The 27324-nt window shown below is 51.6% G+C and overlaps 1 protein-coding gene across 2 annotated transcripts in view; it reads left to right on the top strand.

The window, feature by feature from the left end:
• LOC101403991 (ral guanine nucleotide dissociation stimulator-like) overlaps nt 1–27324 on the top strand; it is a 64420-nt gene that overhangs the window by 11256 nt on the left and 25840 nt on the right. Inside the window, exons 2-6 of one of the 2 annotated variants that reach the window (XR_015551359.1) lie at nt 872–11801; nt 18890–18997; nt 23462–24957; nt 25171–25357; nt 26851–26968. The gene's annotated coding sequence lies outside the window, so the exon portion shown is untranslated. Of the gene's footprint in view, nt 1–871; nt 11802–18889; nt 18998–23461; nt 24958–25170; nt 25358–26850 lie in introns of those variants that run through there. The other variant, XR_015551360.1, reaches the window with a different exon arrangement.

The raw sequence follows: 27324 nt of genomic DNA, 5'->3' as shown, positions 1-27324 counted from the left end.
GTAGATCCACTCTTGGGATCCAAACCCAAGAAACCAGGCCTTGGAAGCGGGGCGTGCTGAACTTAAACCACTACACCAGGTGGCTGGCCCCCTTAAAGTATGTTCTTTAGATGTTCCTTAATGAGCATTTGTTGGTGGTAATACTCTTAGTAAATGTTTGCATACAAATATCTTTAAGTCACCCTAGTTCTTGAGGTATGGTTTGATTGGATATACACTGAAAGTTCTTTTCTCTCTGTACCTGGAAGATTTATTCCAACTCTCTTTTGCCTTCCATTGTTAAGAAATGTATCATAGGTCTAAATGTAAGTCTCTGTAAGTGTTCTGTTCCTCTGTGGGGCTTTGAATATCTTCTTTTGTATTTAGTGTTCTTTGGTTTCCCTGGATGGATCTGGCTCTAGATTTTGTTTTTATTTTAGTTGTGCTTGAGATGTATTCAGCTGCCTGAATCTAGAGTAGAAGTCTTTTATCAATTCTGTAAATTACTGTTATTATGTCTGAATATTCCTTTAAATCCTATATATATATTTATATTATTTAATTCAAATATATATAAACATACTTATACATATTCATTATATATTCATTAAATATATATTTATATTATTTAATTCAATATATTATATTATTCAATATAGTGATTTGTATTATTCAAAAAATATACATATATTATTTATATATGTAGTTTCCTGTACTTACTGTTCGTACTGGGAGAAATACAGAATAGATAGAAACAGACTGGATTAGTTTTGTCTGAACTCCTATCACGTAGGACTTGAATCATTCAACAAATGAGCCATTAATGGCGGCTATACCACTGGGATCACTTCTCCTTCCTTACCATCGCCTCCCCTCTCTGCTCCCACTCTAGTTCCAGGGCAAGTTACCTGTGGCTCCTGAGTGCTGCTCCTTGGCCTGGAAGGCCCTTCCTTCACCCCATCCACCCTGTGAGCTCCTACTTACACTTCAAGACTCGACTCCAGTGATGCCTCCTTGGGAAGCCTTCCCTGACGCTCTATCTCCCCAGACCTGCTCTAGGCCACCACTCTGCCTCCTGCCCACATCCATCACTGCCTGGCACCTTGCTGGGCCCCCTTGTCTGGACTTCATGTCCAGCCCAGTCCCTCAGGAGGGGAGGAAATGCTTATGCTTAGGGTAATGGAGCAGATTCCTGGACTGTGGTGACACTGCCCACCCCAGGAAAGGTCATTCCTTGGGCCTCTTCCAGCTTGGGCTCAATGCAGCTCAGGGGGAGCCAGGACACAGGGAGGCTGGCTCTGGGCTCAGCAGATCACAGGGTCAGCCTAGGGAAAAGGCACAGGGGGCCACACACAGGGGATCGGGACAAAACTCCAAGTCAACGATACCCTTGCTAAGGGCAGCAGGGGCCAAAGGCAGCTGCACAGGCCACAGGACGTGCTGGCGAGCTTTCCATCTGCTCAGAGAGTCCCAGGGCTGGATAGAAGGAACTCAGGAGGCCCATCTGAGGTGGAGGTCACCTCGGGGGCATGCAAGCAGAAGCTGAGGGTCCCACAGCAAGTGGAATCTGAAGAGGTGACCCTCAAACTCCTTGCCGCTTTAATGTCTCTGAGTTGGAAGTCAGTCCCCTCAGTCACAGCCTCTAGCTGCCCCCTCACAGGGCTGTGCCTCTCAAACACCGCTCCCAAGGTGAGTGGAGGCTGAGGGTGAAGGCAACCTCCTACCCCGAGAACCATTGTGATCACAGCTTCCCACAAGGGGCCAAGGATGATGAGCAAGGGACAGAGGAACTGACCCACACGACTTCCCCTCGGATGCTGAACATGCTTGTGATTCAGGGGCCAATCAGTATCTGTCTTCATCCTCCACTCCTCTCTCCCCAAAAGGACGTGTCAGTGTTTACTATGACATCCACAGACACATCAAGGGCATCTGGGAAGCATCATGTGTACATCTGGAGAGAAAGGAACTGTGAAAACCAGTAATATCTGCATCCATGTGTGCAGATACCGACATCTACGTACAACTGTCACATTCCTCCAGCAGCCCTGGAATACTCCGCAATCACCCTGGCAGATTCTGGCACATGGTAGCCAAACCAACTTGTGGTGTCCCCAAGTGCCACCACTGCTGGGGCCTACCATGAGGGTGGGAGGAGGCAAGGTGCCATGTCCCATCTCACAAAAGTCTGGCTGGTATCCAGGAGGGTCTCACAGCCTTCGACAATCATGCCCTCCATGGCTATGTTTTCCTGGGTGCTCTCTGTTTCATTTACTTCATTGTGCATTATCCTGTGGAGAGAGAAAATGTCAGAGACAGGTTGCCCCCACCTCTCAGCGAGAAGGTAATGCCAGGCCTCTGCCCAGACCTAGGAAGAAAGCCTAGGGTTCTCAGGTGGAGCCTGTGTTCACAAAGGGGGAGAGAGCATCAATATTGAATGCCCGCTCTGCCGGGCACTCTAGGGGCATGATCTCCCATCATCCTTTTGATAGCCCAAGGAGACAGGTGTTGGAAATGTAAATGGAGATTAATAGCTAGAAAGCAGGTCTGATTTAAAAGTCTGAGCCACGTGGAACAGAGATGGCAAAACTGGGAGGACAGGAGTACAGGAAACAACCTTTCTTCATTACTCTGACCCCCACACCACTACTGGGCTTATCTCCATCCATAGAACTCCACCCACCCATCCTGCCTCAGGGTCTTTGCACTTAATGTCTCCACCCCTCCCCCAATGCACTTTATACAGTTGCTTCCTTAATGTTCGGGCCCTGGAATGACTTAGTTTTGGAGCACCTGACAATCCAGCTGGCTCACGGAAAGACTGACTCCAGTAGGCTCCAGCACGTCTTGGGGGGAGCAAGACACACCTTGCCCCTTAATCTAGAAAGAAGGACAACTCTCTTATTTGTCCTGTTCTGACTGCCACAACACCCCTCCTCCAGGAGGTGGCGCCATTTAACTGCTTTTTAAAAATAGCATTGGTGGTGGGGCCGGCCCCGTGGCTTAGCGGTTAAGTGTGCAAGCTCCGCTACCGGTGGCCCGGGTTCGGATCCCCGGTGCTCACCAACGCACCGCTTCTCCAGCCATGCTGAGGACGCGTCCCACATACAGCAACTAGAAGGATGTGCAACTATGACATACAACTATCTACTGGGGCTTTGGGGAAGGAAAGGAGGAGGATTGGCAATAGATGATAGCTCAGAGCCGGTCTTCCTCAGCAAAAGAAAAAAAAAAGAGGAGGATTAGCATGGATGTTAGCTCAGGGCTGATCTTCCTTACCAAAAAAAAAAAAAAATAGCAATAGTGGGAAAAGAAGCCTGTGAGTTTCCAACTTTGCTAAGAGCCTTGGTGGGTTTTCAGGAGTCTTAAGAGGTTAGTAATTATGTGGGGGGGAGCGTCTGGAGAAAGTACCCCACCTACTCCAAGAAAAGCACAAAACCTCTTATTTGTCTGCTGATGCCTCAAATTCTACAACCACGACCAGATCACCAAGAGGGCTGGTTAATATGCGTGGCTTACGAAGTTCTCTAGTAGACACTGTCCAGTTTAACCCTCCCAGCAATGAGAGATGACACTGGTCGAGCTGGATCTCTAATTAATGAACTCAGCGTGATGAGCAAATTACTGGGCCCCTCTGACCCTCAGTTTGCTCACCTGTAGAAGGTCGGAGTGAGGATGGAAGAGAACGCATTTCACGTGCTGACCTCAGGCCCAGCACACGGCAGGCGCTTGAGTAAAGGGCTGTGATCACTGTTGCTAGTATCACTGGTTGCAAAGGTGTTATTATAAAACTATTATTATCCGTTGTTTTCTGGTTATCAGACTGGGGCATGGAGATGGGGTCTCTTGCTTAGAAGCCTCAGTCTCTCCCTCCCAGCAATGCTCTTCTCAGCAGCCCAGGCCCTAGCCCTCTTCTGGAAGGGATGGGGCACAGGAAGGCACCTTTCAAGGATATGCTAGTTCCCTGGATAGGGATTCATTTTTGGAAGTTAGCAAAGGTAAGCAGAACCATTTCTTTTGACGAGGGTGGGGATTTTGCTGAGGAGGGCTGTATTTGCTACAAACAAGGGGGCGATCCCACAGTAGCAACACTAGTTTCACTGTTAGACAAGTGCCAGCTGCAGCTGCTCAGGACTGCTGCCAGCCCCGGCTGGGGTTTGTGCTGAGAGCCACACCGTCCACGCAGCTGGGGAGGAGTTCCCAGGGCCGCAGGCTCCCGGGGGAACTGGAAGTGACGACCTGGGTTACAGTGAGCCCAAGAGATGAGATTCAGGAGAAAAAGCGGGACAAAGGCCAGAGGTAGGAGAGAGCCAGCCCCAGGGGAGGAGTGTTTCTGAGCACAGCCAGGGAGGGTTGGTTATCTGATGGCTTCCTGCCAGGCTGGGAGCTTTCCTTAGTCCTCCAAGGGGAGAGAGGAGCATGAAAGGGCTGCTGTCAGGGCGATAGGAAAATTCACTTCTGTGCCATTAGGGTTGTGTTCAGGCCAGATGCAGGTGATCAGGTGGAACAAAGGATGAGTAGGCTTTGGGAAAGGGGATCAGGATCTTAGGATAAATGCCTTGGCACCCATGTGCCTTCCTCGCTACTGCCCGCACTGGGACAGGGCATCCCACAGGGATGAGGAGACTCGCTGGAGCCCCAAGTCTTCTCCTTGGGGAAGTGTGCAGGATTTGGCTCCTTGGGGCACGAGAGGACTGGGGTCCCCACCCCACAATGGTTTCTGTTAGTCTGCAATCATGTTCTGATTCCATCTGCTCCCTGAATGAACCTCCACTCCTGGGCCTGTGCCCTGCCCTAGTCCAGCCTGGTCCTCCCACTGCCCAGCTGGGAGACATGGCCCTACTGGCTGCCTTTTGCTGGACACGGGAAGACATTTAGGGCACTGAGTGGTTGGCAGGGCTGGGGACAGGACCCCACATGCTGCATAACCACACTCCCTTGCAGCTTCTGGCAGCCCATCACTGCGTATGAGGCTGCTCATCATCTCTTGGCCTCCATAAGGTGCAGACCCCAGGGCTCAGCTCTTGGTACGCACCTCGTTCCTGCCTAAACTCACTCCCCTGGTGATCTCACCAGTCTTGTGACTTTAAATACCATCTCCGACCTGATGGCTCCTGAATGGCTCACTCCCTTACACTCCAGACCCAAACGCCCTCCTCCCTTCTTGTCCTCTCCACCACTGTTGTCCATCTCAAGTTCAACATGCCCCCAGTAAAGCTCCAATGAAGCAAGAAAGACTTCCCCTCCACACCTGCCCCTCCTGCACCTTTCTCCATCTTGGTTAGCAGCAACTCCAACCTTCTGCTTGCTCAACCAAAAACTCTCAAATCACTCTTGACTCCCATCTTCTCTCTCCCCACATCTAATGCATCAGAAAATCCTGTTGGTTCCATCTTCAAAACACACCCCGAATCTGAACCTCCTGCTCACCTCCATACCACCACCTGGTGTAGGCCACCGTCAACTGCTGCCTGGGCTGTTGTAGGCGCCTCCTCCCTGATCCTTCTGCTTCTGCCCTGGCAGAGGAAGGTTCCCCCTGGGCTTTGGGGACTGAAAGAGGGGCAGCAGAGGGGCCTTGACCAGAGGGCTGGGGCCTCTGACACTGGACAAGTCATGGGCTTGTCCACCCATGACACTGCCTGCTGTTGACTGCAGCCTTTGGCACTTGAAGGCCTGTCACCCAGGACCCCCTCTGGGGCTCCTATACCACAGGTTGTGACACACTGACACTGGAGAACAGAGGAAGTTGGCAGAGTGCCTGTGAGTCCCTTGGCGGATCCCCATCCTGGCAGGTGGGCCCACGTGAGTGCCCAGGGCCCTTCCTCGAACCCCATCTGTGCCAGGGACAGCACACCACCCACACCATCACACAAAGTACCCCCTGGGCTTGAGCTGTGAACTTCTCAGATTGCTCCGTGTCCCTGCTTCCAGGTGGGACAGGCTGGGAGACCCCCAACACACACCCCTTGGGATCATAACCTGAACATGACATTTTACCATCTGGGACTCAGCAAACTCCCACTGGGGAGCATCCTCAGCCCTGGCCTGTCCACTGGGGGGGGGCACCTGGGAGCTGGGTTCACCCAGACAGCCCTCCCAGTTTAGCCCTGGCGTTCTCCAAGCTGTTGGCTCGATGTGCTCGTGAAAAGTGGGCCAGGATCTCGTGCAGTGTCAGAATGTGCCTGGGAATCTGCAGCAGGGAGAGGCAGGAGGACAGGGACAGAGGCAAGGATGGGGAAGGACAGAGGGACAGGGAGACAAAGGCAAGGAGAGAGACAGTGATGAAGCAAGTCAGAGACAGAGCAACAATGGAGAGAGGGAGAGAGAGACACCAAGTGGACAGAGAATGGTACTCGCAGCTCCCAGCACTCCCATGAGCAGGGCTGAGGACGGACACACACAGCACTTCTGATCTCAGACTCTAACGTGGAGGCTCTTCCAGGGTCTTGTCTGGGCCAAGAGCCCAGAGCTTGAGGCTCTAAGCCGGCAAGAGGAAGGGCCTGGAGGTGGGCTCAGGACCAGGAGCTCCCCCTCGCCTTCCCACACTGCCTGCTCTGTGGAGCTGGACAGGCCTGTGGTCCGCTGGGTCAGGGGCTGGCTCTAACTCCATTCTCCAGGCAGCCCAGAGCTGGGGTCTGTTAGGGCCTGGGCCCTCCCGGCCATGGCCCCCTGGTGCCCCCAGGTGTGGCTTCCTCCCAGCTTGGGCCCTCACTGCCATGGCCCCCCAGCAGGCTCCCCAGGCATGCGTCCTCAAGGACAGGGCTAGGTGCCAGCTGGAACATGGGGTCAGTGAGGAAAGTCTCCAGAACTATCTCCTTGCAGTCAGTTTGGCCTCATAGTGCTTCAGCAGCTTGTCAAAGTCACTGTTCTGCTTGCAGTGGGCCAGGATCTGCAGGCTGTACTGGTGGCTGGAGACCAACTCCTGATAGAAATTGACCATGGGCAGCAGGATGTCCAATAGGTCTGCTCAGGAGATGCCCACAAGCCTTCGGTCACCCAGCCCCTCCCACGGAGGTCAGGGCCAGGCTCAGACCTCCCACCCAGAGACACCCTTGCCTTTGGGGATGACTCTGGCACCACTGCCCTATCCAGGGCCAGATAGGTGGCCTCAGGCATCAGGACAACATCAGAGTCACAGATCTTTATAGAGATGGGGCCCCGACTAGTCTGAGTCCTGTGTATTGGAAGGTCGGAGAGGGCTGTTGTGGGTGCTGTGGTGTGCCTCGCCGCCTGAAGGGTCTGAAGGGCCACCCAGCTCTGGAGCTTTGGGGGGGTTGGCTGAGGTCTCTGTGGTAAGTGAATTGCAGCTCCACATCCCCCTCGGCCCTTTCTCCCCTACGAGGCCTCCCTCCCAGAGTGCCCTGCCAGTGACAGAAGTGACCCATCCGAGGTCATAAGGTGAGTCAGTAGCTGGCTTGGAACCAGGTCTCCTGAGTCCCCCATTCCAGTGCTTCCCCCACATGACATGCCCTCCCGAGTCTCGTCCCTTCAGCTGTCTGTCCATTTATCCATGTGTCCCTGTCCTTCCATGCCTCCCCAGGTTCAGCAACTTGGGTCTGCTGCTGGCCCGCTCTGTCCCAACCTCTTGGAAACACAGTATCCTGCCTTCCAACACCTGAAAGCCCAGCCAATCTCCCCAAACCTGCCCTTCAGTACTTGATTAGCAGGGATGGGTCCACTAAAACCTCTGCTTATAAACTCCATTGAAAAAGAAACAGATGCCTCCTTTGCGATAAACTCTAAGTGGGAGCTTACACAGGGCATTCCACTACCCAAGGGACGGCACCTTCAACCACGCAACTACAGGAAGTGCAGACCTCGTCTTTCTAGGGCCGCTTCCCATTGTGACCTTGGGGAAAAGCGGGTCTCTCCGACTTAGGGAAGTGAACAACAAAATGTCACACTCAGTGTGGGAGAGGCGTGATGCAGGGGTCCTGCTGTGCAGCCCTCGGGGCCGTCAGGGCGGTGCAGCCAGCTCGGAGAGCAGTGACGCAGGGTGGACGGAGTGGGAGCCTTGACCGTGCTTCTACCCATTGTTTCAGTCATTCTACTTTTGGAAACCTGTCCCAAGGAGACGCTCTCTCATATGAACTTTTCAGATGCAGAGATGAGTGTTTCTAGTAACAAAAAGTTGCAACAACTTTAAGAGCCAAGGATGGGAGATCACTGCATGGATGATGGCATGCTCACAGGTACTGGAGCATCATACAGCCATCAAAAAGCATACTTTCAGCATGAGAAAACAATTGTGCTACAATCTTAAGTAAAAAAAAAAAACACATTACGATTCAAATTCAATATTCATATGTGTGACATTATGTAAATAAAACGGGGGGAAAAAACCCAAGATCTGTGCATAGAAAAAAATTTGAAGAAAACACAACAAAGTGTTTACAGTGGTTATCTTTGGGAAACAGAACTATGGTTGATACAGCTTTTAACATTTTCTGCTTCTCTAGATTGTCAAATTTTCTCAAATGGGTTCATATATATTATTTTTAAAAGGGAAAAGTAGATAAGAAACTAAAAATATATCTCTTCCTCCTAGAAAAACAGCTTTTGCCAACTTGTCTTTCCTCTTCTGCTCCCTCTGAGGGATTCTGCGGGTTTTTAAGGGGCCACTGTTACACTCTGGGAGGATGGAAGTGCCGCCAGCCTGGAGGAGTGGGCCCTGGAGAGGGACTTCTCAGGTGGAGGCAGGGGCAGGAGGGGCTGGGGACCTCTGCCAGGGCTGCCTGCTCACCCAGGCCCCAGTGGGCCAGCTGGAGATGCAGGCCTTCAGGCCTTGGTGAGATCTAGTGCAAACCCACGATGGCCTCACTGACAGAGGAGCCACAGGGTAAGCTCCGGCCACGGAGTTCCTGCCCCTCCAATTTGCCCCCGACCACAAGTCCAGCAGAGCTGAGGGGACCAGGGAGAGGGCAGGGGCTGCCACCACCGGTGGGACTCTAACAGCAAACACCTTTCTCAAGTGACACCTTATGTGAAAACCCCATCAGCGGGACGGACTATGTAACTTGTGAGGCCCAGTGCAGAGAAAATATGCAGGACCCCTTCTTTAAAAAATGACAAAATTTCAAGATGGTGACAGCAGACCACTAAACCAAACACAGACTTTTGTAAACATGGGTCACACGCCCCAGAAGCTGGCAGAGGATGGCAGCTGCTCTTGTTGCCAGCCCTCCTGGCACCCTCAGTGCACACCTGCTGGGGTAACCCTAAGGGATCTTAGAGGAACTCAGGGCTCTGGAGAATTCAGAGGAAATGCCACTGATGATGTGAAAAGAGCTAGGGCTTGAGACCCACGCAGAGCAGGCTCAAATCCGCCTTATGCTGCTTCTCAGCTGTGTGACCTCCAGCAAGATGCCTAACATCTCTGAACCTCAGGTCTTTCCCGTAAAATATGAAGGTGAAATGAGGTCACCCCTGTATGTAATGGGAAAATTTGAGGGCTTGGTGCAGAGTAGGTGCTTAGTAAATGCTAGCTCTCCACCACCCCTGTTTGGGGGAACACTTAGAAAAGCAAAAACACCCAGATTCTCCCAAGCACCTGCCCTGTCACCACCTAAAGAGTCCTGGGGAACATGCCTTCTCACTGACAGCTTAGCACCAGGCTGGGTAATGGGTCTCTGAGCATCCTGGCAGCCACATTTGCCGTGGCTCCCCTCCCAGCACCCTCTTCCCTGCCCATGCTACCCAGCCAGCCAGCTCCAGAACACAGCCTGAGTCTCCTCTCCAGGGTGAGCTGTAAGGATGCCAGAGAGACTTCTGCTACTTCCTGCAGCCCCCTCCCCTCCCAACTGTTCCTCCTCTGCCCCTGCTCAACACCCTCAGCTCCTACCACCCTGGAGACCTGGGAACCTCCCCAATGTGTCTGGGATTTGAGCTGAATGACAGAATGGAAGCCAAAGGGACTTTGTCGTACACCCCATTTGTGGACAGGCAAACAGGCTCAGAGAGAAAGACTGAACCCCCCTGGGAGTCAGGGCAGCCCCAGCCTAGAAGCCTGTCCCCCTCTCCCTGCAGTGGTCTCTGTCTTTCTCTGCCACATCAGATGCCCCTCCCTGGTCCCATTCTCCATGTGTGCTCTCTGCTCCATCTCTGTGTGATGACCCAGCACTTTGGCTGTTGGAGGCCCCTGGTGTTGTCCTCCTTGGGGAGCTGTCACGGGGGGCTGTGCCCTCTCCCAGCAGTTTGTGCCCTGAGGGCAAACCCCCACCCTGGGGTCTCAGTACAATAAGAGCAGGGGGTGGAAGGTGCTGAGTGGGCGCAGAGACATCCCTGAGCTGTGTGGCAGATGTCCAAAGATAGTAGCTCAGGAAATCACAAACATGCCACAGAGCCAGCTCACCTCCCTTTTCAGGGTACGTGGCTTTGTTCCCTCAAGACCACTTGCTGAACCGCAGGATGAATGGGCTCTGACAATTGAGCGAATGGAGCACTTTGAAAGCAAAATGGGACAGTTACCCGCTCTCCACTTCTGGGTTGCTAAAACTATCCCGGCCTGTGCTTGAAGAGCTGCTGAAAATATCTAATGGAGAAATATTCAGGGCTGATGCAGGCTTTTCTATTTTTTCAATTCTCTGAGAACCTTGGCACATGAAATAATGGCTGTTCTTGGATCTGAACTCTAAAGAGCTAAGGGACTCACACACACACGCTTGTGGAGAGCTCAGAGACTCGTGGATGCCCAGTCAGCACCCTCACTGCCCTCATGTCAGCACCCCCATCCCAGTCTGCTCTCTTGGCCAGTTCTGGGATTTGCACGTGGTATTCTTTTCTCTTTAGGATGGCAGGGTGTGTGTGTGTGTGTGTGTGTGTAAATGTAGTCTGTATGTTAAACTGATGGCGCTCTTCTCAGAGACATCTACAGGACACCTACTCCCCAGGGACCAGAGCAAAAACCAGATGCAGTCAGGTCAGGCTCTCTGCTCCCTGCACAGGCAGCACTGGCAGTCTGGGAGCCTAATTTAAGGATCGGGCCAGGTGGGCAAAGCTCTGGAGAGCTGTGAGCCTGGGGACCCTGCAGAAGCCTTGGGACACGGCCCACCCCTGCTACGAGCCAGTGTCAGGTTGGCGGCAGGAGCCCCAGCCCCACTGACCTCGCAGAGGCTGCCTTTCCCTTACCCTGCAGGTCCCTTCTGGGGATGCATTTGCTTTGGATCTGGGTTGGCTTGGCTAACATCCAAGCCTGCTCAGTTGACCTTTGTCAACGATGGCCATGGAGAGTTGGGACTTTGGCTTATACCCCAACTCGCCGGCTAGAGTCTAGCTCTGGCTGCCCAACCTGGCTCAATGCCTGGCATCTCAGCTGAGCCCTGCCCACTTGCTGCCCCACAGTCTGGCCTTCTTGGCCCATCACAGTCGAACCCTCGTTTGCCACACCCCTTAGGGGCACTGGTTGTTGGCTCCTGCCCCAACCCACTCCCCTGTCTGGAGACAGTGTCTTTTATCCAGAATACATTTAGTCAGTGCAGTCATTGATGGAGGAATTAGTCCATGGTTTTCTCTCTTTTGTTAGCAGTCAAGGTTTTGCTAAAGATCTCTGTACTTCTTTCTTTTCAAACAGCTGCCACACAACTCAGTTCTCTCTCCTTCATTCTCCATTCCCTCTGACCTGTTCCAAGCCTAAGAGATGCCTATCTCTGTCTCCCTTTGTGCCAATCCTGTCAGCATGTCCTGATGGAGTCTCTGTGGTGGGCACCATGCTGCACACAGGTGAGACACAGCCAGAGGTGGATAAGTCAGATCCCTTCCCTGGAGGAGCTTCCAGCCTAAGAAGGGGGTCAGATACCCACAGAGGTAACTTATACTCCAACAAGGTGAGGCCAGACCAGAGGTGCACACCTACTGCAGTGGGAGGGTCTCACCATGGAAGCCACAAGCGCTACCCAGAGGTTTAGCAGGACAAAAAAGGAGCCCAATTGGGCTGGCCCTGTGGTGTAGCGGTTAAGTGCACACGCTCTGCTGCTGGCGGCCTGGGGTTCGCATCCCGGGCCTGCACCCATGCACCGCTCGTCAGGCTATGCTGTGGTGGCATCCCATATAAAAGTGGAGGAAAATGGGCACAGATGTTAGCCCAGGGCCAGTCTTCCTCAGCAAAAAGAGGAGGATTGGCGTGGATATTTGTTTAGGGCTGATCTTCCTCACACACACAAAAAGGAGCCCAGCAGGTGTGTTATAGAATGGAAGGAATTGGAGCAGAAGGGATGATGTGAACAAAGATGCAGAGTACGACAGGGTGTTGAATGCAGGGCAGCAGGGGTGGGGATGGCAGGAGGAACATGGGAAACAGGACTCAAGGCACAGAGTGGGCCCTACAGAGGGGCTGACTGGGGAGGGGTCAAGGCGGCCCTCTCCATGACAAAGTTGGTTTGCAAACCTGATTCCTTGGCTACAGTTTTACCTTAAACCCTGAACTAAAGATCTCTGCAGTTTCTTGCAGAGTCAGCCTTCCAGGATTCTGAGTGCTTCCAAGCCAGGAAAATACCACGACCATCTCTAAACTCCTACCCTGCCCTCTAGGGTTGCTTGAGCCATCCCAACTTACTTCCAATCATAAATGGGAGAAAAATAGCTATTAAAACAATGAAATGGTGCCAAACTGAAGATTCTAGAGGAGGGGAGGATTCTTCTCAGAGGAGGATGCTCCCTTTGTTTTAGATGGTCCTTGGAGCTTTCTGGTTACAAAAGATGAGGTCCAAGAGGCCTGTTAGGTGGGAGAGAAGAGACTGAGCAGAGCTGGATAGCTTTGCTTAATAAATTTTGTGCAGACTTTTGTTTGGGTGTCATCTCCCATTACCTCTAGGGAGAGATGGCTATGGGTGGGGGCTCCAGGGCTGGAGAATATAGAGGGAGTAGAGACAGGGCCGATGTCCTCGAAGTGTGACCTGTGAACAGCCCGCTTAGAAGGGCCTAATGCCTGGTTTAAAGCTCCGCTGTTGCTGCCTTGAAATTCTTAAGAGCCCTGCACTTTCATTTTGCACTGGGCCCAGCAAAGTATTTAGCTGGTCCTGAAAAAAGGTATAGACAATCGTATATTGTTAAATGATTAACCACCAGCTCTCTCAAATAAAAACTCTGACTGGTAGCACCAGCCGATTTCCATGGTGTCAACATTCCTACCTTGGCCCATTTTAAGCTACCGAAGGGTGAATAACAAGCTTGCAAGATTCTTGAAAATTTCACAGCTGACTTGCAAGTTGGTATGAGCCAGCTCCAGCACATCACTGGACGGGGACGAGGGTCTTGGCAGATAAAGGGATTATGAACACCCCCACCACCAACAAAATGGCAGTTGGGAGCGTGTGGAGAGAGGCCAGTGTGAGGAGAGGAGGTCAGCAAGAAATCCCTGTAGCAGGAAAGGCTGAGTGACAGGAGGGCAAGTATGTCTTCTATTCACATTTAAGCTGTTTTCTGTTTCAGTACTGGAAAACCCCTCGACTGTATCTAAACCATTCAGAAAGTCTGGTCCATACTTGGCTGGTGTCAGGGGCTTGGGGACTGAAGTGGGAGCCAGTTGGGTGTCATTAGGGCTTTCCTGGATACTCTGGTTCTCCTCCTGGGACAAGGCAGGACTGTACAGCCCAGGCCCCTGAAGTCCGGGTGTGGTCATGTGACTCACTTTGTCCAATGAAACGTGAGCAGAGCTGTCAGGCACGATTTGCCATGATCCTTCCCCTGCCATGGGACTGGTGAATTTCCTGATGGTGGAGCCCCATCAGACTCGGTCCCTGTCTCTGAGTGAGAATGTTGTGGAGCAGAACACACAGTGGACACACAGTGTGAGAGAGAAAGCAATCTTTGTTGTTTTAAGCCACTGAGATTTGGAGGCTGTTTGTAACTGCAGCAGAATCTAGCTCCACCTGATGGACACGTGGAGTGACCACACGGGGGCAAGGAGCAGTCAAGACTGAGTGAAGACAGCCACTGTGAGAAGTGATACAAGAAGTCAGGAGAGCAGAATTGGAAACCAGACGTGGCCAGGAAAATGGAAGACCCTGAAAATCCTCAGGAATATGTGGGATGGGGTTTGAGGAATTTTTCTGGCTATCAGGTGGACCATGAGAGCTTGGCCATCCAGGTGACACAGTGGTTCCTGAACATGCACCTTTTATATGGCCCATCTCCCCAGCAAGGAAGGAATCAGTTGTGGGGCAGGTACAGGTCAAGGATCTACAGCCAGGAGACCCAAGGTTAAACCTGGATTCCAGCGCTGGAAATGACCTTGGAGTGACCTTGGATAAGTCCCTTCCTCTTCTGTGGACCTCAGAGTTATCAGATCCCTCCCAGCTCTGACGTTCTAAGACCCTCTGTCTTTGACATGGGCGTCACTCATCACTTACTTGGCTCCTTGGCGCCTCCTGCCTACCTGATGGCCTACTTCCTGGGAAATGGGCTCTGTTTCACCTTCCTGGAGCCCCTCCAGAGCACACAGGTGCCCTCTGCCCTGCAGGATGTGTGTGTGTGTGTGTGTGTGAGAGAGAGAGAGAGAAAAGGAGAGACTACAGCCTGAAAGCTTTACCAAGCTGATCTTTTAAAGTCTTCTTTGAAGAAATTGTTTGCCCTGGATAGTAATGTATTCAGTTGGAAACGTTGTTCCAAATTCCCACCAAAAAGGCCTCTGCTGCCACACTGACACACACACACACACATACACTTTCACTCAAAACTGACCAGTTTGGTGCTCTCCAGCACCAGAGAGGGCCCTGCCCTTTGCACCCACCCCTTCTCTGGCCTATCAACCCCCGAAACCTTTCAAGGTCATATGCGACATGAACCCGCACCCTCTTTGGACATAAAGTGACTCATTTTCTACCTGGGTTCACACCGAAAGCTCTATTATGGTGCCAGTCACACTTTACCACAATCAGACCTTAAGGGTAGAAACTTCCATCTCTTTACTGCCTACCACAGAGCCTGATGTCCATTCATTCATCAAGCCCCTACAGAGTACCTACTATGTGCGAGGCAGAAGGGACACAGTGATAAAGGACACTCCTGCCTTCAAGGAGGTCCCACCAGGCTGGGTGGGGGACAGACACCCAAGGACCTGGCTCTGACGTGGCATGCTGAGGGTGGGAAAGCCGAGGGAGCAGGGGGCATGGAGCACATTCTGTGATGGGAGTCCCCAGGAGGAGGCATTCGAGCTTGGTAGGATTCCACCAGGCAAGAAAGCGTGGGGGTGGCAGGAGCACTCCAAACAGAAGCCCCAGCATGTGCAAAGGCCTAGAGGTGCACAGCTCATGACCAGGGACACTGGCTGGAGCTCTGAGTGATGAGGGAAGAGGAGCCTGGGGAAGAGGATGAGGCAGTGGTCAGCTGATCTTAGGCAGTTAGTGAACGAGTGAATGAGTGAATGACACCCTTGATCATGAAGCCACTAATCTGGTGCTGGTCCCTAGACCTATTCCCTGGTCCCTAACAAGGACTCAACTTGGCTTCAGGGATATGTGTAGGGCTAGGATAGATCTCAGAATGAACCAGATGGTTTAGACATGGGACAAGCCCTCATCCCAGGAGCCATGTGAGAAGAGGCTACGAGTGGCAAGACTGGCAAGTAGACACTCAGACCTGGGTTCTAGTCCTGGCTCTGCAACCTCCCAGCTGTGTGAGCTTGGGCAGGTGACTTGAGTTCTCTGAACCTGCTTCGTCTTTTGATCCTATGAAGATGGCTATGGGGACTGACTAAGGAAGCTTGTCTGACAGTGCCTGGTGCAGGGTAGAGGAGGTGTGTGGAATCTTAAACTTTTGTTCAAGCTCAAGTTCCAAGCTGATGTGACCATTAGTTCAGAGCTTGGCAGCGGCACCATAAGGTGGAATTGGAAACTTCAGATCTTTGAACATTCCAGGCAGAGCTGGCTTCAAGGGTGTGTGATGGGGTTCTATGCTCAGAAGGCCCCATGCTTGGGGCTTCAAGTTCTGCAGTTGCCACCCTGAAGTTCTTAATCATTTCTCTTTGAATTTGTGTTTCATGAGGAACATCTGATGGAACATCTGATGGAACAATGGAGCACACCCCAGGGGCGTGGAGCCTCAGCCCTCACATGTTACTGCCTCCTGCTGCCTCCCTGGGATGGTTTCTCAGCTGCTCGCTCCCCACACGCCAGCACCCCAGAACCCATGACCTTGTCTACCCTCTGTCTGGGAGCAAATGGGTTCAGTCAGCCAGGAAGACACACCTCCCACTGTGAGTCACCCTCCACCCTCTGCAGGGGCCTTGGGGTAGGTGCAGAAAGGGTGAGTGCAGTGCACACCCGATGGTGTCTCAGGGCAGGGTGAGTAGACAGTGTCTGGCACTAGGTGGGTGACTCAACACGGGCATCTTGCCCAACCCCTCATCTAGGTACCAAGTGTATCATGGCACAGAGGTTAGAGGAGGTTGGAGGTTGATATTGGGGGGTCGCCTGTCTGCCATGGGTGGGTTGGTGGGCTGTGAGAAGGGGAGGTTGATTTCCCTGACTCCACCCAGGGCCTTGCATTTTTCCCTTGGATCAGGCCCTACAAATCATGCATCCGACCCTCCATAGAATCTATGTTTCCATTTTCCCATCCTCAGCTCAGAGTCCACGGTCCTCGTGTGATGTGGCCAAATGGCTCTGAGCATCTGGTGAGCATGGTGAGATGAGGGGGGAGAGGCAATCAGATCATTCGGTGCTGGGGTAGACAGCTGGTGATGGGCATCTAAGGGACAGAGAGCCAGCGCCTCCCAAGCTTTAATGTAAATGGCAATCGACTGGGATGTTGTGAAAGTGCAGATTCTGATTCTGGAGGTCTGGGCAGGGCCTGAGATTCTGCATTTCTAACATGCTCTTGCTTCATGGACCACAGTTTGAGTAGTGAATTTCTACAAGGCTTAACCTAGGAGCAGCGTGGCCTCCAGACTCATGCCCGGTAAGCCCCTGTAGGAGCTCTTACAACAGGCAGAGGGAACGAATGCTTGGAACTGAGCCAGGATCCCACACTATGACGACCTACCCGGGACTCTGTGTCCCTGGACTCCAGCTGATAATGTGGGAATGCTTAGTCAATGTGGTCATCAGAAAAGTAACTAAAAACTCGCCTGTAAATAACCTCACTCAATTCTCACAACTTTGTCAGGCAAGTATAAAAATGGTGTTTTATAGTTGAAAGAATGGAGGCACAGAGGATGGGGGGATGTACTCCAGGTTGCAACTGTCAAGTGGCAGAGGTAGGATCTGAACTCAGATCTGACTAAGGCCCTTCCCACTCTGCCAGCATCACTAAATTTAAGTTTCGAGGCTGGCCTAGCTGTGACTGGAAGTTGCTTCCCCTGCCCGTCATGTGCCCCCTGGTCCTACAGGAGCCTGGAGTGTGAGGTGTTGGGCCTGTGCCCTGGGCCCCCCGGCCAGCCTCCTCTGCACCCCTAGCCAGCAGTCACCTCTGCCTTCAGCTGCTCGATATTGATCTCCCCATCCTCGATCTGCTGCCGTAGCTGCTTGGCCACTGTCTTCTCGTCTCCACGATCTGCAGCAGGTGCAGGTACTTCTGCATCAGCGCTTCCCGCTCCCTGACCAGGGTCTGGTAGCTGTGGACAGAAAGATGTGGTAAGACATTGTCTTCTTGTCCCCCAGAGATCCAAGCAGAAGTGGGGCTCCCCCACTGACTGCTATTAGAAGATCCTGACTCCCAGACATGGTGCACAGGGCCTTGACCTGGCTGCTGTGCTGCTACTGACTGCTCTGGCCCCTTCTCCAACTCCTCTCTCACACTCTGACCTCTGGTCCCTCTAACTGAGCCTGTTCTCTCTCCTCCCCCTCCAATCCACCCCCAGGCCTTTGTACAGGCTCACTCTCTTGTTAAGGGTAATGCATCTGGTAACTTTAAGTTAAAGTCAACTCTCAAATGGAAGAACAAAGCCCAGATGACAGCACATCTGTTTACAACACGGTTCACTGAATATTTTGAGCCCACTGTTGAGACCTATCACTCAGAGAAAGAGATTCCTTTCAAAATATGACTGCTCACTGGCAAGTGCTGTGATTCCCATGGAGAGACTGATGCTGGTGTGTGCCCCCCTCCACACACACACAGAAGTTAGGAAAAGTCTTATGACTCACATAATAGAGGTCTCTGAGGAGAGCAGGGCCAGAATCACATGCAGCTCTGAAATGGCTTGAGGGAGCAAGGAAAGGAGCCTGGCCTGGGTTTTTATTGTGGTTTGGGGTTTTAAACAAAAAATCTTCAATGAAATTTGTCAAAGATGGTAACGCATATTTTATTCAGAACCACTGTGATACGCAGAGACCACTGTGATGTGATTCACAGCGGGGGAGAAATGAGATTGGGCTCGACTCTAAATGCAGCATGGGCAAGTGGGATTTCACAGCCAGGCAGCATGGTGGGGGTAAAGGGATGGAAAATTACTAAGAGAAACTCAAGTGTTGGGGTTTCTGGCTAACCTGACCTAACAGGATTCTTACCAGAGACAGGCCAGAGTGATCAGACACCACCTGAGGGATGGTGGAGGAGGAGGAGGAGCCTGAACAGATCTCAAGTGTGATCAGACATTCGTGTGTGGGTTCTGGTTAAACTGACTTTGCAAGGTTGTTGCTAAAACTGGATTTTACAAGGAAGTGCACAGACAGGCATACAACAAGGTTCAGGGACCTGACTAAAGTTTGGTCAAAGCAAGAAATCTTTGCCAGGGCTGAGACCAGGGCAAGACTTCTGCACACAGACAGGGATTGTGTGGTTGGATCCGAAGCCAGTGCCAGAGAACAGAGCCTCCGGACTTGTTCCTCAGCTTGTCCAGGTGTGGACACGAGAGGAAGAGGGAGAGGAGAGGCGTAAGCTGTCAGCACACATCAAAAAGTGCGGAGTCTGACCGCTCATTACAAGGACAAACATGCGTACAAAAATATGCATTCACAATGGCTTGTTTTTATAGAAAGAAACACCAACAGGAAGCTCAAGAATGATCAGAACTGTGCACTGGGGGTGGCTGAAGTAACAGCGCTGGAGAGGACCCAGAAGTGTTGGTAGTGACTCTTCTGAGGTTAGACTTTTCTATCTTACAGATTTATCTAATATAAATAGAGAAATTTACACATACCATGTTTTCCCATTTCATAGCTTTTCTTTAATTTAAACTTCTGTACATAGGAAACCATTCTAAGATTTAATTCCTTTAGCACACTAACGGTTACAAAAGAGTCACCATACGAAATGACATTTTCATATCTCTCGCTAACTACAAGGACAAGCTGCATCCTAGTTTGTCCTCCACTGCGTCTCACACAGGCAGGATTTTCAGGAGTCAGTGGCATATTATAATGCAAGAGGGGTTTGGGTTTAGCTCCTTAAACATAGTGGGATTAGTTTGATTAATTTTCCTCACATCAATTAAAATAGAAATTCCATTGTTTTAGCTTTTTAAATCTCAATGTTCTCTAGGGACACGCACATGCAAACACTGATGTAAAAATGAAAATGCACCTGAAAACTTCAACACATTCATTTCACATCTTGAGATTCTCTTGCCTAAAAACAAAAACTCTATTTAGTTCTACAATTTTCTTGCCTTACTGACATTATATCTCTCCATCAATTCACATTTTTAAGCCCAAGAAACTCAAAATGTTATTTCTCATACAGGAAATAAAATTACAAAGAGCTAAGGGAAACCAGAAATATAGGGCTGCACTGTTCAATCGATACAGGAATCCAAAGCAAAGAAACACAAATATTGGGATCAGCACAGATAAGCAACCTGTTTCCCACAGGACAGAAGGAAAGCCACATGCAGAAAGTTAAACACATTCTAAACTCTCCTGGTAGAGACAGAAGCCCTGGAGTGGGTCAGTCCCTGGTGCAGAAGGGTGGGGATACCTGAGCAGCCACAGGAATGGACTCTGGGAGCTCACACACCCTCCCCTGCCCGGGGAGGAAAAGAAGGGCTCCATCTCTCAGCTTCCACTCTCACAAGTGAGGAGACTCTCGACAGGATGCAGTTTAAGGTTGTGACTCAAATGAACCCTAAATTCATAAACTCTAATCCAGACACAGAACTCCTGACATTCACAGACTTTCTCAATGTGCACAAATTACACTCTCTGGGCCCCTACACTGTGGGTGCAAAACTCCACCCTACGTGTAGACACAGGCTCAAGGGGAGCACAGGGACAACCTCAGGAAGGGCAGCAACTCCCTCCCCCTGTGCAGGTGCCTTCCCAGCTTTCCAGGGCTCTGTAGCTTCTCTCAGCAGAAAGCCTCCTTCTGCAGTGAGTATGAGCAGGGAGGACACCCAGGAAGAACGTGTGGGCCTCAAGTACTTCTCTGTGCAGGCTCAAGGGGGGCTTATCTTAGAGACCCTGACCCCAGACCTCTGCTCCCAGTCACGTTGCTTTGGACCACAGTGACCTTGTAAATGGCAAACCCAGTGTTTGAAGAATCCAGCAAATTCACACAAACCTACACTTTAATGGAAAGGAGAGAAGAAAGTTGTAAAGCATTTTTCTAGTTCAACAAGAAAAGCCACATGTATTTATTACTTTCAGAAAATAATGTTAATTAACTGTTATTTCCGTGGCAAGACATTGTTTTATAAACAATTAATCATATTTAACACTTGCTGTTCAATTGTAAGCCCTGGAATTCCATTTGAAAACACTGCATCCCAAAGAAAAGAACAGAACTAACAATATGACTACACACGCTCAGGGGAGGCAGAAAGGGAAACAAGAATTTTTAACACATACAATGTAATACTAGAATCTTCTTTTTTCCTGAAATTTACCTATTTCTTGCATTTTTGGAAATATTTTATACTGCTTTTCAAGCCCACTGATTACATAAACTTTAACTTTTGAAAACCTGAGGCTCCACTAAGTGAGTAAATCTTTTCAAGGTGACAAACCCAGGGAGGGGCAGTGCAAACAGGCCAGGACACCCAAGAAAGTTGGCACAGAGGAACCTCCACTCCAAGGCCTTCCCATAGGATGTCTGTGTCAGGAGGGAGCCTGGGAGGGGCACAGGGACTTCATACGACAGATTCCAGGTGGCCATTCTCTGCTCTCCTCTCGTGGAAAAGAGCCACAGACAAAATATAAATCTCACAGTCAACTCAGCCAAAACCAAACTCCTAACAGGTCTCCACCAAGCAGGACCTCCCCAAGTCTCCCCATCTGAGTCTCTTATTTCTTGACTCAGGCCATAAACTCAGCACCGACTTCAAATCTTCCCTCTCCAGCCCCACCCCTCACCACTTCCCATCTGTGCACAGTCCTACTGTCTCGATCTCCAAACACACCCAGAATTCAACCTCCTCTCCCCACCCTGACCTACATCTCCAAGGCCTCTTGCCTGGCTTATTGCAACAGCACCCTAACTAGTCTCCTTGCCTCTGCCCCAGCCTCTCTGTTGTATGTTCTCAACAGAGCAGCCTGATTGAGCCTGCTAAACCTATGTCCAGCCATGTTACTCCTGCTCTCAAAACCTTCCAAAGGGTCACCATCTCATTCAGAATAAATCAATGCCCGAGTCCTTGTCATGACCAACAAGGGCTGACGATTGGGCCAAAGTCACAACTCTGCCTTCAGCTCCTGCTGCCGTCACCGGCTGTGCCCTGGCCACACTGGCCTCCTTGCTGCTCCCAGAGCAGGCCACTTGCTCTTCCTCCTGCACTGCTTTTGGGCCTTGTTCAAAATCTACCTCTGCAGTGAGACCTTTCCTGGCCCTCCTGGCTACAACTCCACCCCCCTCCAGCCTGGCACACATCACTCTCCCACATGAGCCACACCATTGGTGTCACATCTAGAACGTCACCCAGGGCATGCTTTTTGTGTTTTGCTCACTTCTCTGGCCCCAGGGTCTAGGACAATGCATGAACCAAACCTTGCACTCAATAAGAAATGTAGCTTAATGAATGGATAACTATAAAAACTACCAGGAACTGCCTAACCCTTGGGCAAGGAAGGCCGAATCTGTAAGAACACCAGGGGCCAGGAGAGGCTGGTCCATTAATCAGCCCTAAAAGGACGCACAGCATCATGTTAGAAAGAAAACTCCCCACCACATCCTACAAATACCATACATGTTCTTATCAGCATCAACAGAGGCTTTCAAACCAAACACCTTTTCTACTTTGAAGCAGCCTTCAGTGTCCCATTACCACTCATCACATGTCTTTTCCTAACTTTACCTTGATGACTTTCATATCTAAGGTAATATGACTGACATTAAACTGTGTTTTCTACCTTAACCAAGTCTCTCCTGGGAATGGTCGTAGGTATGTAAGCAGTAATAACCTGAGAACAGATGGAGAAGTAAATAATTCTATTCCTTCCCCCACCATGTGCCCCCAGCAAACAGTGCATCACTGTCTGATTCTTTGTCTTTTTTAAACAAACGTCACCAGAAATACATCTGTTGAACATGCTCCTTTGGAAGTCAGGGCTACTGTTTCCTCCAGCCACCTAACATGTTTAAGTGGCCAGATGCCACAAACCATTGAAATATTGCCTACAAGTCTACTGTACAGTTCCCAAACTGAGATTTCAGTAAACTTATGTTGCAGCTGCCAGGAAAAGAAAAAGGAAGCAAAAACAATGCCATCCATGAAGACAGGTGGAATTAAACCAAATGGAAGTCTTCCTTGACAGATGCAGGGATACTTGAAAGCAAATCACTCCTCACAAGGAATGAGGGAACTAAAATTGCTGTGGGAAGAAAAAGAGAGCCCGTGTACAAATGCTTCCAAGGCAACTTGCAACAATCCAAAATATCTTGCCAGGAAAAATTAATGAACTGTCTCCTCTGGAGCAGAAGCATGCTAGTGATGGTGCTCAGGGCAGGCGACCCCAAGATGCACCATTCTGGCATGCGGATTATTTTGAGCTGAAGACAATAAAGACTCAGAACACTCAGGAAGAACATTTGAGTTTCCCCTCCCAAGCTGCCTAAAGAATTTAACATAGAAGACCTGTTTCGGGAAGAAGCCAATATCATATGGTGGCTGTAATGCAACGTAAAATAGATGTTGCAATAGGAAAGGCACCAACAAGCCCATTTTATCAAAATGTCTGTCTCTCCCTGGCCACAGTCTCTATAGCTTGCCCTGAAAAGATTTTTCAGACAAACATTTGCATTTCTATCTCATGTGAATTGTCTTCTTCCCCTCTGAAATCCCAAACCACTACCCCTCCAACACCTTCCATGCCTTTAGCTACAATACAATACTTAAGCAAGCAGCTTAGACAGAATGATGAGCTGCTCATTTCTGAGTTTCTCCCATGTATACATGTTATTAAACTTGGTATTATTTTGTCCTGCTAACCTGTCTTTTCATTATTTGGGCAGCCATAAGAACCTTAAGGGAAAGGGCAGAGGAGGATTCTCCCTCCTGCCCAACACTAGCATTGACCAAAGCACCAATACCCCACCCCTGCCACCCAACACATTGTATTAGGACCCCAAGAAGTTAAGACCCGACGAGATGGATTGTTTCTCTTTCTCATCACAGAAAAAGAAGTTGGAATGATCTATCTGTCAACAGAATCATGCGTGTGTTGTGAGCATTGGAGTAGGTTCCTCCCCTCCAGCCTACAACATAACTTCAGAGGAGTTAGAGAGCTTCCACTTCTTAACTCCTGGAGGGGAAGGAAAAAGCCTCCCAAGAACCAGCGCCTCAGCCTCTCTCAGTGCCCCACCTCCCCTCCCCGACGCCCCAGTGCCCATCCCGCCCCAGCGGCCGTGGGCCTGTCAGGCCGGCGCCCCAGCCCACCTGGCACCACCACTTCCCTCCCCGATGCCCCAATGCCCCTGTCGCCAACCCTCCCCTCCCTGATGCCCCACTGCCCCTCGTGCCCCAGCGGCCGTGGACCTGTCTGGCCAGCACCCCAGCCCTGCCCAGCGCTGCCCCTTCCCTCCCCGACCCCACACTGCCCCTCTCGCCCCAGCAGCTGTGGGCCTGTCAGGCCCGTGCCCCAGCCCCACCTTGTGCCCCTGCCTCCCCACCCCAATGCCCTGCTGCCCCTCCTGCCCTAGCAGCCGTGGGCCTGTCAGGCCAGCGCCTCAGGCCCGCCCAGTGCCACCCATCCCCTCACCGACGCCCCACTGCCATTCCCTCCCCAGCCGCCGTGGGCCTGTCAGGCCGGCGCCTGAGCTCCGAGAGCGGAGGGAAAGAGTGTCCAGACCTGCAGGGGCCAGGCTGTCAGATGCACCGGTCTCACTACAGAAGTTACCCCCGCCCATTCCGCATGAGGACCAGCTCTGCCCCGCGGCCTCACTCCAAACTGCGCCGGCCAGTCCCAGCAGCCGCGGGCCCAGGCGAGTGCAGCTTCCCAGGCCACCCGGCGTGGGTGTGCCCTCACCCGCGTCCCTCTTTCTGCTGCCCCAGAGAATAAGAGCAGCGTGATGGGCAGCCGCTGGGCCCAATCTGGCGGAGCAACGCGGGAGGGGCCAGCAGTGGGTGGAAGTGCCTCGTTCGCCATCTTGACATATGGCAATTCCCCTCGCGGAGGGCCAGCCTCACTCTCGCTACCCCGCAGTCTGCATTCTTCACTCAGAACACCGCAGCAGTGACCCATCGGGACAGCCGAACAAACGAGTTTGGGCAGCGTGACCCTGGGGTGGGTGTGTCAGCCAGCATTTTGCCTGGGCCCGCAGGCACGGCCATCTTGCTTTACTGAGGACGGATGGGCGTGCACCGCTATCTTGCCGCCCTGCGAGGCCCGGGGACCAGCTCCCATGTGCTGTAGTGTCGCCACAAGCCCTTAACCTTGTGGCGGTTCTGCTGTGGGGTGGTGAGAAGGGGGCCAGAGCCTGGTGGCACGACAGCCTGAGGCCCGGGATGGTGATCACTGCACTGCCGCGAACCGTTCCCACTGCCGGGCAACAAGGAGAAACTGCTGTCACCTTCCACAGGTAACTGGCCGCTGCCGCCTGGTCAGCCCCCCTCGAGGTTCAGCCTGAGGCAGGCAGCACTCTGTGCTCAGGCCCTCGGGGCCAGTCCAGCAGGTGAGTCAGCGCCGGGCACTGTGTGGCCTTGGTCTGTGCCACCATCTCTGCTCTGGGTGCTTTGGGCCACTGCGGCCTCCCCATGGCCACCAGCACCCACCTTATGGCCTCCACCACACTCAGTCCCACCCTATGACCACCCTGCTCTCCATTGATTCGGGCTGAGGCCAACAATGTTGACAAACAGGGTATTCTGGAAACGCTCTTCCTTAGGTCACTATCTTCTGGCATTTGCTGTGACTTTTCTGCTCTTTTGATGGCAGTGAGCCTGCCTTGATCTCTGTGATCAGGAATGTGGCTGAGCAAAAGCCGCTTGTACCTCCGGGATGGACGCACCTCCCAGATGCTCTGTTGCTAGACGGGTCCTGGCAGTGCAGGGAAAGGTGGCTCTGCACTGGAGGTGAGTCCTGGAGAGGCATCTGACAGCGAACTCTGCATTTGACAGCATCCTGGGTGGTGGAGGGCGTGGCCCACTCCTCACCCGGGGGCTTACCCTGGGGACTCGGGGAAGGGGCTCCTCTCTTCACTTCTTCCTTGGGCTCCCACAGCATGGTGAGGAGTTTGCCTGCCCCCTGGCCTGGCTCCCTTCATGAGGGCTTCTGGAATTCAGCCAGTTCAGTGAGTCCTTTCCTGCGGACTCCGCACTGGAGGTCCCAAAACAGCGCACTGAACACATTTTACTTTGAAAATCTCCTGGCAGATCCTTTTGTTTTGCATTGCAGGTTCTTGTTGAATTTTGAAAGACCTGAATGCCACTTGTTGTCTGTAGAATTATTGAAGGTTTACAGTGGTTTGTTCTAAGTCGGAAGTTGTTACAATCTATCCAAAGAACTAGTAACATGAGCTTGTTTCAGAGGTCAGCCACCATGCTTTCTTGACAGTTCCTTCAGAGCCTGTGTCCCAAAAGTTTTGTTACTGTTTTTGAGAATGAGGCAAAGCACTGCAGAGAAGGTTGCTCTTGGCATGTGTCATTGTTTAACGTGGTCTGGGGGCAAAGGAGGTGGTGGTCCTTTGGTAACTAGTCACAAAGCATTGAGAAAGGTTAGAAGGTCATGTTGCTTGGAACTCCCTGAGGACCTAGTATCCACCTGGTCTGGTCCACAGCAGCCTCAGGGGGGCTAAATGACCTCAGGTGGAGCAGAAAGCCCTTGAAAGAGACCCCCCCAACCCCCCACATGCACAGTTTGGTCTAAATAGAGAATTTACCTTAATGCAGAGAAGAGATGATGAAGTGTCTTGGTCAGTACCTTGCAGGGGCTTGTTGCTTTGTACAGAGAACAGCTTTCCTCCTGGTAGGGGGAGGACAGGAGGAACACGGAACCACAACCCTTGGGGCTGACCTTCTCCTGGTGGCAGTCCTGCATACCTCAGCTACTTGAGCAGAGCTGGGGCCAGGCGCCCTGCTGAGTGCCTGGGAGGCTCTGCTGTCCGACACCTGGCCTGGCTTTGAAATAGGGGGACCAACCCTCCCCATTTTAGCACTGCATCCCATGGACAGCAGGAGGGTTGGGCAGCCATGAGCTTCTAGGAACTATTTCTGAGGCTTCCTGAAGCCTTTCCTGTTGTCTTGATGCCATCCTGTGCTATCTGCCCGAGTGTCTGTGTCCCTACAGGGCACTTACCATAGCCTGGGAGGAGGTATTCACCTTTCCTCCTCCTCTGTCTTACAGATGGTCAGTTTCTTAAGGTAGACAGTGGGTCTTTCATCTTTCTATTCCAGTAATAACTTGCAAGCAGAAGGTGTTCCTTAAATCTTTACTAAAGGTTTAAATGGGTAAAGTGGCTACAGGTGTGGGTGTTCCCAAAAACACTTGTTTTGTTTCTATAGTTGATTATTTTAGGGGTAGACATTTAATTCTTTCTTTCTAGTTACTTTTTCATTTATCCTTGCAGGCTCCACATAAAGGGTTCAAAACGTCTGGTTCAGTGGTTAAAAGCTGTTCACAGGGATGACTGGACCCCACTAAGCATTCTTTCGTCTGTAGTGAACGTTTCACTAAAAAAAGCTCTTGGAAAGGCTGGATGGTCAGTACTACATGCTCAAGCCATGGCCGTGCCCTCCATCTTCCACCTGACTGAGAAGGGGAGCTGAAGGCCGTGGCCGCCCCAGGAGAAAGGACACCAGGAAGGGCACCGGGGGCCTGAGGAACATGCGAGTGAAGCAGATGGGAAAGGAGCTGCAGGTTGATCATTGCCCTTAAGGGAAAACCTGAGGGCCCAGCAGGGCTCCCGCAAGTTGAAGCGAGCCACTGTGCAGGGTGAACCTGCACCCAGGGCTGCCCAGGAAGCCGCCAGTCAGGAGCAGGTGCAGAGTCTCTGGAAGGAACTCCAGGAGACAGTGTGGCCTCCACAGCGTCAGGCAGCCAG

This window comes from Ceratotherium simum, unplaced genomic scaffold (genome assembly GCF_057802395.1).
Source record: "Ceratotherium simum simum isolate JZ-2026a unplaced genomic scaffold, ASM5780239v1 HiC_scaffold_44, whole genome shotgun sequence".
In the NCBI taxonomy this organism is placed as follows: domain Eukaryota; kingdom Metazoa; phylum Chordata; class Mammalia; order Perissodactyla; family Rhinocerotidae; genus Ceratotherium; species Ceratotherium simum.
The sequence above is the reverse complement of the archived record's forward strand: the minus strand, read 5'-3'. Positions and strand labels throughout refer to the sequence as shown.